Raw genomic sequence first — 14,802 nt, 5'->3', positions numbered from 1 at the left:
ACTTAAATGTAACCCCCAATTAACGAACGCAAAATCTAACTCGACTGCCTTAATTTTAACCCCCAATATGAAAAACAAAAAAAAAAAAAACCTAATTAACATGGTAAATAAAGAAAATTTAAAATAAAAACTGAAGAGGAAATTACCTCTTGGAAACAAAGACGCGATGGCCGGAGAGAGGGATGGAGATACAGATGGAGATACAGAGGAAGGAAAGAGAGGGCATCGAGCAGGGAAAAAAGGAAGAAGAGGGAAGTGAGGGGAGGAAGGAGGGACACGGGGTTAAAATATAGAAACTTGCACGACAGAGTGTTTGTCTCACAAGGCTAAAAAATCATCGCGCAAGTTTTTTAAAATTTCAACGAAAAATAAGCACCTTAATTGAATTTTCAGACACTTGCGCGAGCAATACATATATTTTATCTCGCAAATACACTTTGAGCGACGAAATATATGTATTTGTCTCACAAATGTTTGAAATTTTAATATTCCCCCGTAAAATTAAAATGCTTGCACGACCAAAAATTGTTATGCGGCTCACAATTATGTTTTAAAATGGTTTTTTAAATTCTTTTATTTTGTTTACAATTTATTATAAAATACAAATAAAACAAATTTGTCACAGCCCGTCCCGGGATTTCTATATCGGGGGCGTGAATTGACGTAACTACCCTTGACGGACATTCGGGTACGTGTGTGTGCGACATTATTGAATTAATTTTGTAAGTTTTGGGATTTTAATTTTGGAATTTGGAAATTTTTGTGGTTAGGGAATTGGATGGATGGTGAGGATTGTGTTGGACCACACAATCACACACACACGCACTCCCTGTCTTCTCTCCCTCCCGTAGCTCTCTCTGTCCCTCTCCCTCACGATCTCTCTCTTTCCCCTCACCCTATACGTACGGCCTTCACCCAAAACCCTTCAAAACTCGACGGATCGAGGCAAATAAGGTATGCATCTTCATCCTTTCGTCGTCCTGAGTTCATTGGTGCTAGTTTTAGGAAGTGAAACCTTCGATTTCACATAGATCCCGAACCTCCATTTTTGAGGTACTGTTCATGCGAACGTAAAATGTTGTGTTTCAGGAGATTTCAAGCTTGTGGTGAGCTTTAGGAGGTTCTAAGGAAGCTCGGGGACGTTCGTTGGAGAGTTTTGGACGTCGGGATCGTAGGTTTCAAGTTTGGCCGAATCTTTGGTTTTTGCAAGGTGAGATTTCGTAGTTTTTAGGCCCTAAAACAAGTCCAACGTGATTGTACACTCTTAGGGCTTCAATTTGGTATAAAATACGAAGAAAATGGGTGAAAAACGAAGGAGAATAGTGAGTTTGAAAATCGGCCGGAGTTCGGCCGGAGTCCGGCCACCGGAGAACCAGTCCGGCGAGACCTGCGAAGAAGACGACACGTGCGCTGCACGTGCTGCGCGTGGCCAGCGCGTGGACCCGTGCCACGTGTGGCGCGTGGGGGCGCGTGGGGCTTCCAAAAATTTTTCTAAAAATTTCTCGACGCTCGTGACGTCGAGTAGGTCGATGTGGTATATTAATATACCAAAATTGAGCATCGTATGAGAAGTTATTTCAAATTATTGGTGATGTGCTTAAAATTAATGTTTTTATAGTTGTTTCGCATATAGGTGAGACGTATCCCGAGGACGACCGCATCCAGGGACGCCACGGGGGTTACGACCCGTCGACTTATCAGTGAGTGGGCAGTTTTGTTTTCGTATTACCTATATACTACTGTTTTTCCCAGAAAAATGTTTATATGAAAATATGTTTTGAATATGCCATGCATAGAATTATTTGAAAATCATGAATTTGTTTATGAACTATATGATTGAAATATGATGCATACATGTTGCATGGTGCTGTGGAGGCACAGGTAAGTCAGGTGAGTTCATTTATTCATTGAATTGTTGTTGTTGAGATGAGTTGAGCTCATAATCTGCACCCTAGGTGTTAGTGCTTATATTATTCACCACACCGCACGCTCGTCTTGGATCCAAGTAGGTGGATGTCGTACAGACCATGTGAGGGTTCCGACATGCTAGTCGTACAGATCACTAGGCGTGATTCCGACTAGTGGGTGACCTTAGTTATGCGCGCTGATGATATGATGAGAGAAGCACTAGAGCGTATTTTTACACCTTTCATCGTATAGACTACCTTACGTAGTTCCGAGTGATGTGCAGAGTAGGGCCGTATAGGTCACTGTGGTGACTCCGGCTTAGTGGGATTTGAGCTATTGAATTAATCGTATAGGACCAACTGCAGGGTCTCCGATTGATTCCTTATTCACCTGATTTATATTTTTATTTATGTCATGGCATGTTTTCTTGAAAATGTTAAAGATTTGAGATTTAAATGTTGAGATTTTATATGGTTATATATTTCTGGGAAAGTATACAGGTTTTTACGGCGAGGGGATATAACTGTTTTAATGAAATGTTTTGGAAAACTAATTTGTTTTACTGACCCACTCATTTTGTTTTGCGCCCCTCCAGGTTCTAGTTTAGCGGTGGTTGGCTCACGAGGTCCTTTCCGGCTTTCTGACAGATTTGGGACATGTAGGACTCACCTGAGGGTGATGTATTCTTATTTTAGTCCTACTTGACTGCAGTTAACCTATGCTCTGAACTTATGTGTTTACTTGTAACTCGTCCGGTTATGTCCGTATGTGGTTATGTTGAGTTTGGGTTGAATTTCTGTTGTTATATGTTGTTATTACGCTTCCGTGTCGTGCTTATGGTTACGTCACGCCCACGTGACGGCCAGCACACCTGGATCCTCCGGATCAGGGTGTGTCAAAATTTATGTACAAAGTAATTCACTTATAAAATGGGAATCATTCATTCCATTTTTTCCATCACTCTATATAATGCATTAACCATTTCATGCGTTTTACAAAAAAAGTTATGAACAAATTGCCTTAATCTTCATCCGAACTATAATAACTCTCACTTTTGTCGCTATCATCATTTTCAATGTCCCATTCCTCATCATCAATATGTATGTCACCATCGTCGTTTGTGCATACTGGACCTCTGTATCGTGGAATATTACCGAGGTCAATTGTGATCGACTGAATCAGTATTTCGATTGAAGATACTCATTCTATATGAAATGGTTCTTAGATAAGATTACTATCTCAGAGTGTTTCCGCACCACTTTCCATCGAAAATTCAAGACGTTGGTCAGCAACATTGTCAATGTCGTCATTAGTACGATCTTATTCTGGTATAGCATGCACATTCCTATGATACATCTTCTAAACAACTTTCCAACCCCTCCCGACTTTAGGGTCATCTAGATACACAATTTGTTTTGCCATGGTTGCTAAGATGTAAAGGTCGTCATCGTACCAAGTTTTGGTAGTGTTCACTGATAGTAATCCATGATCTATTTTCACACTTCTATGCCTATTTGGTTTTGTATCAAACCATCGACACTTAAATAGGATCACTTGGCACTAGTCTTTGTAAAGCAATTGCATAACACTTGTTAGTTTGCCATATAATTCAATGTTTGTACTTTCGCCTCCCCCGGGGACATGAACACCATTGTTTTGTGTACACAACTTATCATTTCATGCACTCGCTAAGAACTTGACGTCATTGACATGGCAACCTAAGTACAATTCAACACGAATCGGTCCGAACGCCAAGTTAAATAACTCTTCACTGTAGGCAGGGGAATTTGATGTTTTTAGTTGATTCACCTGATAATATTAGACAAACATTTAAATTTGTTAGTTCGAGCAACTTAATTGGTACAATATATATGTCCAATACAAAATACTTCAAACTTACATATTCAAGAAGCCACTGCATAAACAATTCACGGTGTTTCTTGGCATACAAATGTGAATGATGTGCCTGCTTCATCATATTTTCATGCTCGTCTAGGTATGACAATGTCTCATCACAATTGTTGAGTACAAACCAATAAGCTACCTCCATGTCCTTCTTGAAAAACGACTCGCCATAAATCGGATCTCCGAATGGTCTAGCGATTTGGCCAAAAACTGAAAGTTTCTCTGTTCTCACACCCCTATCATTATTGTGAGGAGGACAATTGAAAGTTGTCTCGACATCCTTTAAATACATTCCACAAAATGTAAGCACCTCATATGCCACCCAAGCTTGTATAATGGATCATTTGGGCTTCGCTTTGTTTTGTACACTTTTCTTCAAGTCTCCGAGAAGCCTGCCAAAAGAAAACAATACGATACACATATTACTAATAGTAATATATTTAATATTGATTAATAAAAAGGATGAGGAATATATACCTTTATATTGGATACATCCATTGAAAGTTGATTGGTCCAGCAAGCAATGCCTCACCAGGTATGTGAACCATCACGTGTATCATACTTGTGAAGAAAGTTGGAGGACATATCATCTCAAACTTGCATAGAACTTGCACAATGTCATGGCGCAACTAATTAACGTCTATTTTTGGCAACATTCTTGACGTCAATTGCTAAAAAAAAAATGGACAACAACATGATTAGTTTCACCACATCGGCTGGCAAGAGATGTCGAATACCCACAGGAAGTAGGTGTTGCAGAACCACATGGCAGTCATGACTCTTTAAGCTAGCTAATTTACCCCCATCAACGTTCACGCAACGCTCGATATTTGAAGCATACCCATCGGGAAACTTTACAAATGATAAAAACTTTAAAAATTATTTCCTATCATTCGGTTTCATTGAAAAAAACGTAAGATCCCTTATGGCTTTATCATTGTCCCTATTCATCCATAAACCTCGCCGTATTCCCATTCATTTCAAATCAAGATGAGCTTTGATCGTGTCCTTTGTCTTGCCCTTAATATCTAGAATTATGTAACATCCCACATCGCCCAGGAGAGTGATCCTTAAATGTATATTCACATCCCTACCTAGCACGAGGCCTTTTGGGAGCTCACTAGCTTCGGGTTCCGTAGGAACTCTGAAGTTAAGCGAGAAGGAGGCCAGAGCATTCCCATGATGGGTGACCCACTGGGAAGTTACTCGTGAGTTCCCAAAAACAAAATCGTGAGGGAATGTAAGCCCAAAGCGGACAATATCGTGCTACGGTGGTGGAACGGGCTCGGGACCCGGGCCTGGATGTGACAAATGGTATCAGAGCCTAACCCTGGCCGTAGTGTGCCAGCGATGACGTCAGGCCCTTAAGGGGGGTGGATTGTAACATCCCACATCGCCCAGGAGAGTGATCCTTAAATGTATATTCCCATCCCTACTTAGCACGAGGTCTTTTGAGAGCTCACTGGTTTCGGGTTCCGTAGGAACTCTGAAGTTAAGCGAGAAAAAGGCCAGAGCATTCCCAAGATGGGTGACCCACTGGGAAGTTACTCGTGAGTTCCCAAAAACAAAACTGCGAGGGAATGGTAAGCCTAAAACGGACAATATCGTGCTACGGTGGTGGAACGGGCCCAGGACCCGGGCCGGGATGTGACAATTATGTTGACCAATGTGTCAAATACATTTTTCTCAACATGCATAACATCGAGGTTGTGTCTCAATTTTAGTTTGGACCAATACGGAAGCTTAAAAAACATAGACTTGTGCGTCCAGTTCATATGTATAGATGGTCTTATCCTACTGACATTGGTCCCGAAAAGAGCAAAATCCAAACGGTTAAGTTGTTCCAAAATCTGATCACTGGACCATTCTTTAGGTCTGAGGCGATGCTCTTTCTCCCCGTCAAACTCTTTATCCTTCTCTCGCCACTCGTGATCCCAAGGCAACCATCTCCAATGACCAAGGTAACAAACTTTTTCGGCGTGCCAACTAGATGTTACGTCTTCCTTACATACAGGGCATGCCATATAACCTCTAGTGCTCCACCCGGAAACCATTGCATATGCGGGCAAATCCTTCATAGTCCACATCACTACAGCTCGCAAAGTGAACATATTGCCAATACATTTGTCGTATGTACGCACACCGTGTGTCCATAAATCTTTTAGCTTATCCACCAACGACCGTAAGTATACATCGATTGACCTACTAGGATCCTTAGTTATCAATAAAGTTATCATCATGTATTCTTTTTTTAATATTTCCATAGCAGTAAATTATACGGAATTACGAAAATCGGCCAAGTACTGTGGTGTTGGTTTAAAACCCCAAATGGATTAAATCCGTCAGTGGCAAGTCCCAATCTAACGTTACGAGAATCAGCAGCAAAATCAGGTAACGTTCGATCGAACTCTTTCAATGCCTCTCCATCTGCACGATGCCTCAGGACATTGTTATTAGCCCATTTTTCCATATGTCATCTCATGTCTGTGGCAATATGCGTTGACATATACAATCGCTGCAACCTAGGTTTCAGGGGTAGATAACGCATGACGTTTTGTGGGATCTTAGTTGTTCTATTATGAGATGTCATTTTGAACCTCGACTCATTGCATACACAGCATTTATCCAATGCTTTATTCTTTTTGTAGAATAAAATACAATTGTTTTTGCAAGCGTGAATTTTTTCATAACCCAATCCAAGCCATTCAACACCTTTTGCGCATGTCTATGGTCTTTCGGCAAACAATTGTCCTTCGGAAGCATTCTCTTGAAAACCCCCAAAAAGTAATCGAAACACTAGTTTGACATACGATACTTTACTTTTTCCATGCACAATGGTTGTGAGAACGGAAAAGCTCTCGCACCCCGGGTATAACTCTTGGTTGGCATTTTTTAATAGTTTTTCATATTATTTGAACTCTACATTGTCCATTGGTGTAGGAACATCATATATAATGTCCATGACTTGTTCATTAGGATCCACAATACGTTTAACATTGTCACTTTTGTGGCATTTGAAGACGAAGCATTGTCTAATTGTTCCTCATGATGGTTCCAAGTATTATACGTCTCAATCATTCCATTCCATTCCTTACTAAATGAAATCAAACATTTTCAATTGTCTTTCTTAACGTGTTGTTACACCTCCTACAAGGACACCGGATTCTAGTTGCACCCAGGTTGTGTGTACATGCAAAATCAATAAAAACCTCAATTCCATGCAAGTATTCGTCCGCGCATCTATTCATGTTCTGTATCCACATCATATCCATAATTCCTGGAACAAAAATCACAACAACTTCATACAAAATGATAATGTCGCCTTATGCCTCCGGTAAGGGCCCTATCCCATTCGGGAATGCAGTCATGTCACGTAATTTCCGGCTACATCAGATTAGATTTCGACATGGATGATTTTTGGCAGCAACTCAATACAGTTCTTTAGGTGTACGACCCGAAGAACGTATAGAGATGACACTGAAATCTCCACAATCGAAACCTAATTCTTCAACCATAAACTACGCGTCATAACTGTGCATTCCCAAACTGTCCAAATAATGGGACAATTCAAGAATTAATTGGACCGCAGTCATGCTTTCACATCCATGCGTGAAATCCAACTAATCCTCGAACGGGAAACTAAGTTTTACTAAAAATAAGAAACAAGTACAAAGTTAATTTCAATTAACTTCATCCATCACAACACATATTTGTACGTCACATACAAATTTAACAACATAATATAAATAAAATTTCTCAACACAATTGATAGGAGCATATTTATGCGACTTAGTTGGCTTGTTCTTGTGCATTTATGTCGTGTTTCCTTAGTTATTTTAATGTTTAAAGTCATTTTCGTGTGTTTTCAGATTTTATGGACAAAGTAGGCAAGAAGATACATTTTGGAGCATTTTGGAGCAAAATGGAGCTTGGAATGCATGTCAAATGCATTGGCCAAAGTGGATGGACGAATTTGAGAACTAAAGAGGCCAAGAATATGAAGAATTATGGTCCAAAAGATGAAGAAAACAGCCCAAAAATCTGTCACCCCAACTTGCATTCCTTGCCATGCAAACCACATAGAATTCCCTTTGGATTCTTTGCCATGCTTGATCACTCTTGTCCCCTACATAATTTCTAATTTCATGCTTCAATTCATTTAATTATTACACTCAATTGCTTGATACCTCTTGTTCCCTTCACTCATTAGATTTTAGACAACATTTACATCCATTACATGCACCAATTGATGCTCCATCATTCACATTTGGAATCCAATGCCATGTGCAACACATGTTGTTGCACCTTTGACCCATTTGTTGACACATTTCACCTCCCTTACCATCTCTATGCAATGTACACAATCATTCATGCTCCCTAGCTACAACACCACTCCATTTTACCCTTCACACTTTGCATCATTACTTCATTTTCACCCTTGGACCATTGCACACCACACACACAAATTGCCATGCATTTCATCCTTAACCTAACCTGATTTTCTAAGGTTTTTGGGGCCTATAAATACATGTTTACACCCCTTGGCCAAAGGACAATCCCCCATATTCATCATTTTCTCACAAAAATTCATCCATACACACCCTAGGAAGCAAAACACCCCAAAAACACCATTCTAGTGCCTAGAAAACATAACAGCCACTCCACCTTCTTCCACCCTCTTTGCCTAGTTCTCCACCACCCTCCAACCATCAAACACTCCTCCACACTCACCCTAAACCCTTCCATACCATTCCCCATCCATTCTACATCATAAAACTACCCAAAATCTGTCCATAACCCAATCTGCCGCAAGCAAGGGAAATGAGGAATCTTGGATGCACTTGCTACCAAGTTGGAGCATTTTAGGTGTTTTCTTTCCTTTGATTTTAATGTCTAATTTTATGTATCTTTGCTTTGTGAGTATGAGGAACTAAACCCTTCTTAGTTAGGGGGTGATTCGAAACTATGTTCATACTTGCAATATGATTTGATTACATCCAGTTGTGACTCATAAGTTGTGAATTCAATTTACTTATCCGTTCATATAAAAACTAATTTGTGTATGTTGGTTAAGAGTGCACGCTTAATTTTCATGCATGAATTTGACGCTAGAATATAAGGGAGTTTCACCTAATCATTATAAACTTATATTCACAAGTAGTGAAGGTTGCTAGTCACAATCACGTTAAGTAAACTCTTGGCATAAGTTTCATGCAAATCATAGTAACGAGTGCCTCGTCAATGCTTATGTTTTTCATAGAACTTAATGATTCTTGCTTGTATCTCTATTATGCAATTCATGTAGGGAACTTGTAGGGAATGTTTTGGGTTGTCGTATGCAATCATCCAACCTAATAACTTGTGGAAAAAACTGAGGGTTAATTAGTGCAATTCACGGTTAATTTGGGGCGTTGAGTATTCATAGCTTATCGAAAAGCAACTGGAAATCGTTTTGTATGCAAGTGTGACATATGTGGAGAAGAACCTCCTAGCTAATCTTCCATCCATAAGTTTCATTCAAATTCACTTACAATCTGTTTTGTTTTACAAAGTTTGTTTTGTTTTCAAATTCATTAAAACCAAAATCCCCATTTTACTTTATTGTTTCAAAGTGTTTAATTTCTGTTTTGGTTGTGTGTTAGAGTGTTTTGATTCACCCAAATTTGTCTAAGAATTTGTTTACTTTGTTCTTGTCTTAATTTAATTATTTTCATCGAAAATCAACCCCATCTTATTTCTTTGAGTCATATTAATTAGAACTTGTCTTAGATTATGTTTTTTAAGTGTTTTAGTTCATTAGAAAACCAAAATTTGTCCAAGTTTGTGTGAGAGTCCCAAAATTGCCCAGATTGTGTTTTTAAGGTAGTTTTGAGTGCTTAGGGGCTGTTTTGAGTCTTTTGGTTTGTTTTAGTGTTTTAAAGTATAGTTTTGCATTCTTTGAGTCTAGTTAGTGTTTTAAACTTTGTTTTTACGTTTTCAAGTCAGTTTCCAAGTGATTTAGCAATCCCTCCTAATCCCCGGCCTAGAACGATCTCTACTTACATACTTTACTACAATTGATAAAAAGAGGGTTTAATTTGTGTGCTTATATATTTTACGCATCAAATTTTGGCGCCCTTGCCGGGGATTAGCAACTTTGCTAATCCCTTGGTTCTTTTCTTTTTGTTTAGTTTGTTTTTGTTTTAGTTTCTGACTTAATTTTGTTTTCTTTGTTTTGTGTTACTTTTGATATTTGATTTAGTTCTCTTTGTTTGTTTTCAGATACTAGAGAAGTAAGAGATGGATTTTGCTAGCATTCAAGTTCAATTGGCGAATCTTACTTCTCAGTTGTCACAGATTGCCGAAAGTACCACAATGCAAAGTGTCCCTACATGTGGTGTGTCCTATGGGCAAGGATATCCAACTCATCAATGTTCTCAATTCGCTGCAAATGAAGATGCTTGGGGTTATCAAGGCCATAGCCAATCATGGGACACGTTTTCCAACGCTTATAATTCGGATTGGAGAGATTATTCGAATTACATGTGCAGAGAACCTCAACAATTCCAACATGAAGGATATTGGCAGCCATATGAGGAGTTCTATTCAGGACCTATGCAGCCACCACAACCTCATATACAATATGCCCAATCAAACTCAGACTCGTCAATAGATTACAATCAAATTCTTAATGAATTAAACTCTATGGTGCAGGGCTCACAACAAGAAGAATATCTGCCACCATCGGAGGAGTTCTATCACTGGCCATATCAACCGTCACAGTCACCACAACAATCTGCCCAATTCAATTCAGGTACGTCTTTGGATGATGATATGTTTAATAAGTTACTCACCTCTTTGAACCAGAAAGTAGAAAATCAAAACAAAGAGATACAAAATCAAGCCAAGAAGGCGAGTGAATTGGAGAAGCAACCTGGGCAGATTATGGAGTTCATGGCACAAATTCAAGAGCAGAGTGAACTCCCCAACTCAACTATTGAAAATTTGAAGGAAGATTTTGAAATCCATGATGCTATCACTTTGAGAAGTGCTATGGAGGTTGGAGCTAACCTAAAAACATCCAAACATAGCCTAGAAGTGGATGAGGAGCTGCTGATTGAGGAGGAGGAAGAAGACATACACACGGAAAGGGTAGAACAACCCTTGCCGCATCCCCTTAAGCCCTCTAAACCACCCACCACAAGTAAGGACGTCCCAATTTCATTTCATTCTAATGTTATTCCTCCGAACGTCCATTTTCCTCGTAGGTTTTTTATTCCCAAGAAAAAAGAGAGTGAAAAAGACATCGTGGAAGCCTTCCCAAAGGTGCAAAATGATATTCCAATTCTTGGTGCAACAAATCAAGTTCCAGATTGTGTTGAAATGTTCAAAGGACCTTGTACACCAAGAAGAATGATTCAAGAGAAAGTAGTGGCTGGAGAAGATGTAGAATGCATCGAAGAGGATGTGCTTGAGACAACCATTCCTAAAGAAGTTGAATTTTATGACATGGGACAAGTCCCAACCATCACATTCAATCTAGCCAAGTCCAATGTCCCTGAAACTTTCAAAAATGTGGTGTTTGTCATTGAGTTCTTGTCGGACAAAGCAAGTAAGTCATATTCTCCAATTTTACATACGTTTTCCACTAACTTGCTGATTTTGATGATTCAGGCACCCACACTAGAATTTACACCATTGCCGGATCACTTCAAGTATCACCTTCCATTCGAAGATCACTTCCATGGAACCTAGGGGAATGTGACGAGAGGTATCGTCCGGCTGGAAGACGTTAAAGCAAGCGCTTTAAGGGAGGCAACCCATTTATTCTGCTTGATTGTCGATTTTATTACTTGTTTAATTATTTTTGGTTGTGACTTTCTATTTTGAAACATTAACAAATATGCAAAGGATTTTAACATTAAACTTCGTGGAAATGAACAGCAAACTGGGAAGTAAAGAAACATAGCATAATACAAGAGAAAGCCTTCACAAAGGCTGCTTGGGAGAGGTCGCAGTAGTCGGCGGAGTTGCAGTAGTCGGCGGAGTCTCAACAGTCGGTGGGGCCACGGAAGGAGGAAGTATCGGAGGTTGATCAGTTGGAGCTTCACTACGCGGTGCCGCCCCAGAAGACGAAGGCAGATGCGGTTGGAACAAACCCACAAACCTCCGGTGATCAAGTAAAATCTGACCATCAGTTTCCTGCAGTTGGTCAATTTTCCTCTTCATGTTTGTGGCATAATTATGTGCAAGCTTGTGCAATTGTTTATTTTCATGCTTGAGTCCTCTAATCTCCTCTTTGAGACTCTGTATTTCAGCCACCAACGATTCAACGTGACGGGTTCGAGCAAATAGGCGTTGGGCCATGTTGGACACAGAACCCGCACACTGCACGCTAAGAGCCAGAGACTCCTTAACCGCCAATTCATCAGACCGTCTAGTGAGCAGTCTGTTATCTCTAGGGGTGACAAGGTTCCGGGCCACCACCGTAGCGGTCATATCATTTTTCATCACCGAATCCCCAACGGTGAGAGGACCAGTAGGGGATATGAGGGACGGGCGCCATATGTTGTCTGGAGAAGGAGGGGCTGCTCCTTCACTAAGGTTCAAGTCAAAACGACGGTCGGAAGGGCCAGACATTTTTCAGAGGTGTTAAAGAAAGAGGAGATCGGACAAGTCAAGATCGTAGAAGTGCAAAACGGGAGTTTTTACAAGCAGAAATTCAAAAGTGCTTTGAACGTCCTGCATACCTCTATAAAAATCAGCACGCAATGGGATTTCAGAGATCGAAGAGGTGAGCTTAGAAATCGAAGAAGCCATTCGGAGATCGAAGAGGCGCCAGCTTTCTCAAAAGTTGGGCTTGCTCACCAACCACCAATTCCAGATACCGAAGAGTGTCAATTGTCTCAGCCTCGTCAGCACCCATCACACGCAACTCAGCTTTGCGAAAATCACGGGCAGTCTGTCGAAGCACCGATTCCAACCATCTGTCTCTCTCAGCCTCGTCAGCACTTGTCACATGCAATCTCTGCCCTTAACGAAGCTCAGAACTCGAAGCGTAAATTCCAGATATTAAAGAGACCTCTTCTTTATCGAGACGTGTCAGCATCTGTCAATTTGCACATCTGCGTTGCGTAAATCACGCGCAATCTGTCGAAATTTTTTGGAGAAGCGGAATGCACGTGGAAACTACTGTTAAATTATCCCAGGCTTGCCGACACGAGTAATGGAACAATGCCTTCCCAGCCATTAAAAAAATTCTATAAATGTTGAACTTCAAAGTGAAGCAGTCTCACCCAACTTTCAGCCTCACTTAACCCTTCATCCTCTCTGAAATGGCTTTCCAACAAACCCTCTCAAGTCACTCTGTATTTTTCATCCCCTGGGATACCCCTGCAAACAACGCATCCAGAGCACGAGTATTTCATATCATAAAGGTTGAGAGCACGAGTATCTCATATCATGCTTTCTCCCTGTCCTTTCTCCAGCCAGCACCTGCTCTCGAGTACTCATCATCTTATGCTTCCGCTTCGTCTCTCACGTATAAGGGAAGTGAAGATGATACCTCGAAGCATGTGGAGACAACGTGCTGATTCATCCTCAACTAGGGACAAGGAGAAAGAAAGCAAGAGGTGGGCACTTGGAAAGATTGAAGAAAGAAACAGACCAACACCTCTCCCTCGTGCCTGCCCGTCGTGCAGAAGAAACAAGTAGAGAAGAATGCAGCTTGCACAATCATCCCAGCGGAAGGAGTTTGAGATGAAGAACTAGAGAAGCTGCCACATCTGCTTGGAGAACAAATAAGGAATTGCAACATCGCCAAAGAGAAAAGCTTCGCCGTACAATTCCAATCCAGTTCAAGATCAAAGCTGTGGAAAGTCAACAAGATCAACTATCTCCAAAACCAGATTTGCGTTCTTAAACTCTACTCTGTCTGGTTTTTACTTTGCCATATTTGTCATGTTTATTTGTCGTTTATTATTTGCTTGTTTTTGGTGTGAGTATATGCTTGAAACATTGAGGACAATGTTTGATTTAAGTGTGGGGGGGTAACCATTGTTTTGCATGAAATTCGTAGAAATTTATCACCCATTACTTCTAGTGTTGTTCCTTGTTGTTTTAAGTATTTTTTAAGCTGTTTTGGAGTGTTTCAGTGTGTTTTGACATAAAAATCCGAAAATTCATAAAAATTTGAAAAATTGTTTTTGAAAATCCAAAAAAGAGTTGTTTTTGTGCGCTTATTTGTGTCTTAGGGTACCTTCCAACACAATGATGAGGATTCGGTTTGTAATTGCATGACTGTTAAAGAGAGTTATAAACATGGATGAAAGTTTGATTTACTCTTTATTTATGCGTGGTTGTGGTTATAACTTATGAAATCACATGTAATCATAAAAGAAAAAAAAATTAGTTTTTGTAACATGCTTGAAGGAAAGAACTCAAACTAACACTACAACCTTGTGAGACTTGAGCTTAAATGTTTATTTGGAGAGTTAAAATCTGTGCATTCTTGTTTTCTAAAGTCGTTGCATGATCTCATTATTCTTTGCTTGGTTATTACTTAGAAGGCGTTTCATCATTTAGTTCCAAATGCTAGAACTCATGCCTATTTCATTCAAAGCATGCTATTGATTTGCATAAAACATATTCAAGATGAAGTTGTGTAGTTACCACCACCAAAGCCAAACTGCCATGTATCCCATATCGTTATATGTTTAAGTTAACCCCATTGAGCCTTGATAGCCTACATTCTTTGTTAAACCACATTATCCTTACCTAGCCTAGTTTAGGACCATCCATACCCTTGTTCTTGAAGCATAGTAAAACATGATTCAAATTGAATTTCTTTTGATTAATGTATGGCAGAAAACAAGTGTGGGGGAAGTGTGAGTTATTATGCTTGTTGAAAAGAAAAGAAGAGTTGAAAAAAAAAAAAAAAGAGTTGAAAAATATGCGAAAAAGAGTTTTAAAGTGCTGCTTGTTGAAGAAAGGGTCCAAAACATAGAATTC

The 14,802-nt window shown here is 39.9% G+C and overlaps 1 long non-coding RNA gene across 2 annotated transcripts; it reads left to right on the top strand.

The window, feature by feature from the left end:
- The first annotated feature begins 618 nt into the window (after positions 1-618).
- Positions 619-2,732, top strand: LOC139197047 (uncharacterized). 2 transcript variants are annotated; one of them, XR_011582027.1, is made up of 5 exons: positions 619-688; positions 771-954; positions 1,090-1,210; positions 1,634-1,700; positions 2,504-2,732. It is a non-coding gene; the product is annotated as an uncharacterized lncRNA (long non-coding RNA). The 2 variants fall into 2 exon arrangements; XR_011582026.1 differs by having other exon boundaries at positions 637-954.
- Positions 2,733-14,802: the final 12,070 nt, after the last annotated feature.

This window comes from Malus domestica, chromosome 06 (assembly GCF_042453785.1).
Source record: "Malus domestica chromosome 06, GDT2T_hap1".
Lineage (NCBI taxonomy): Eukaryota > Viridiplantae > Streptophyta > Magnoliopsida > Rosales > Rosaceae > Malus > Malus domestica.
This window is presented reverse-complemented; position numbering and strand designations above follow the sequence as displayed.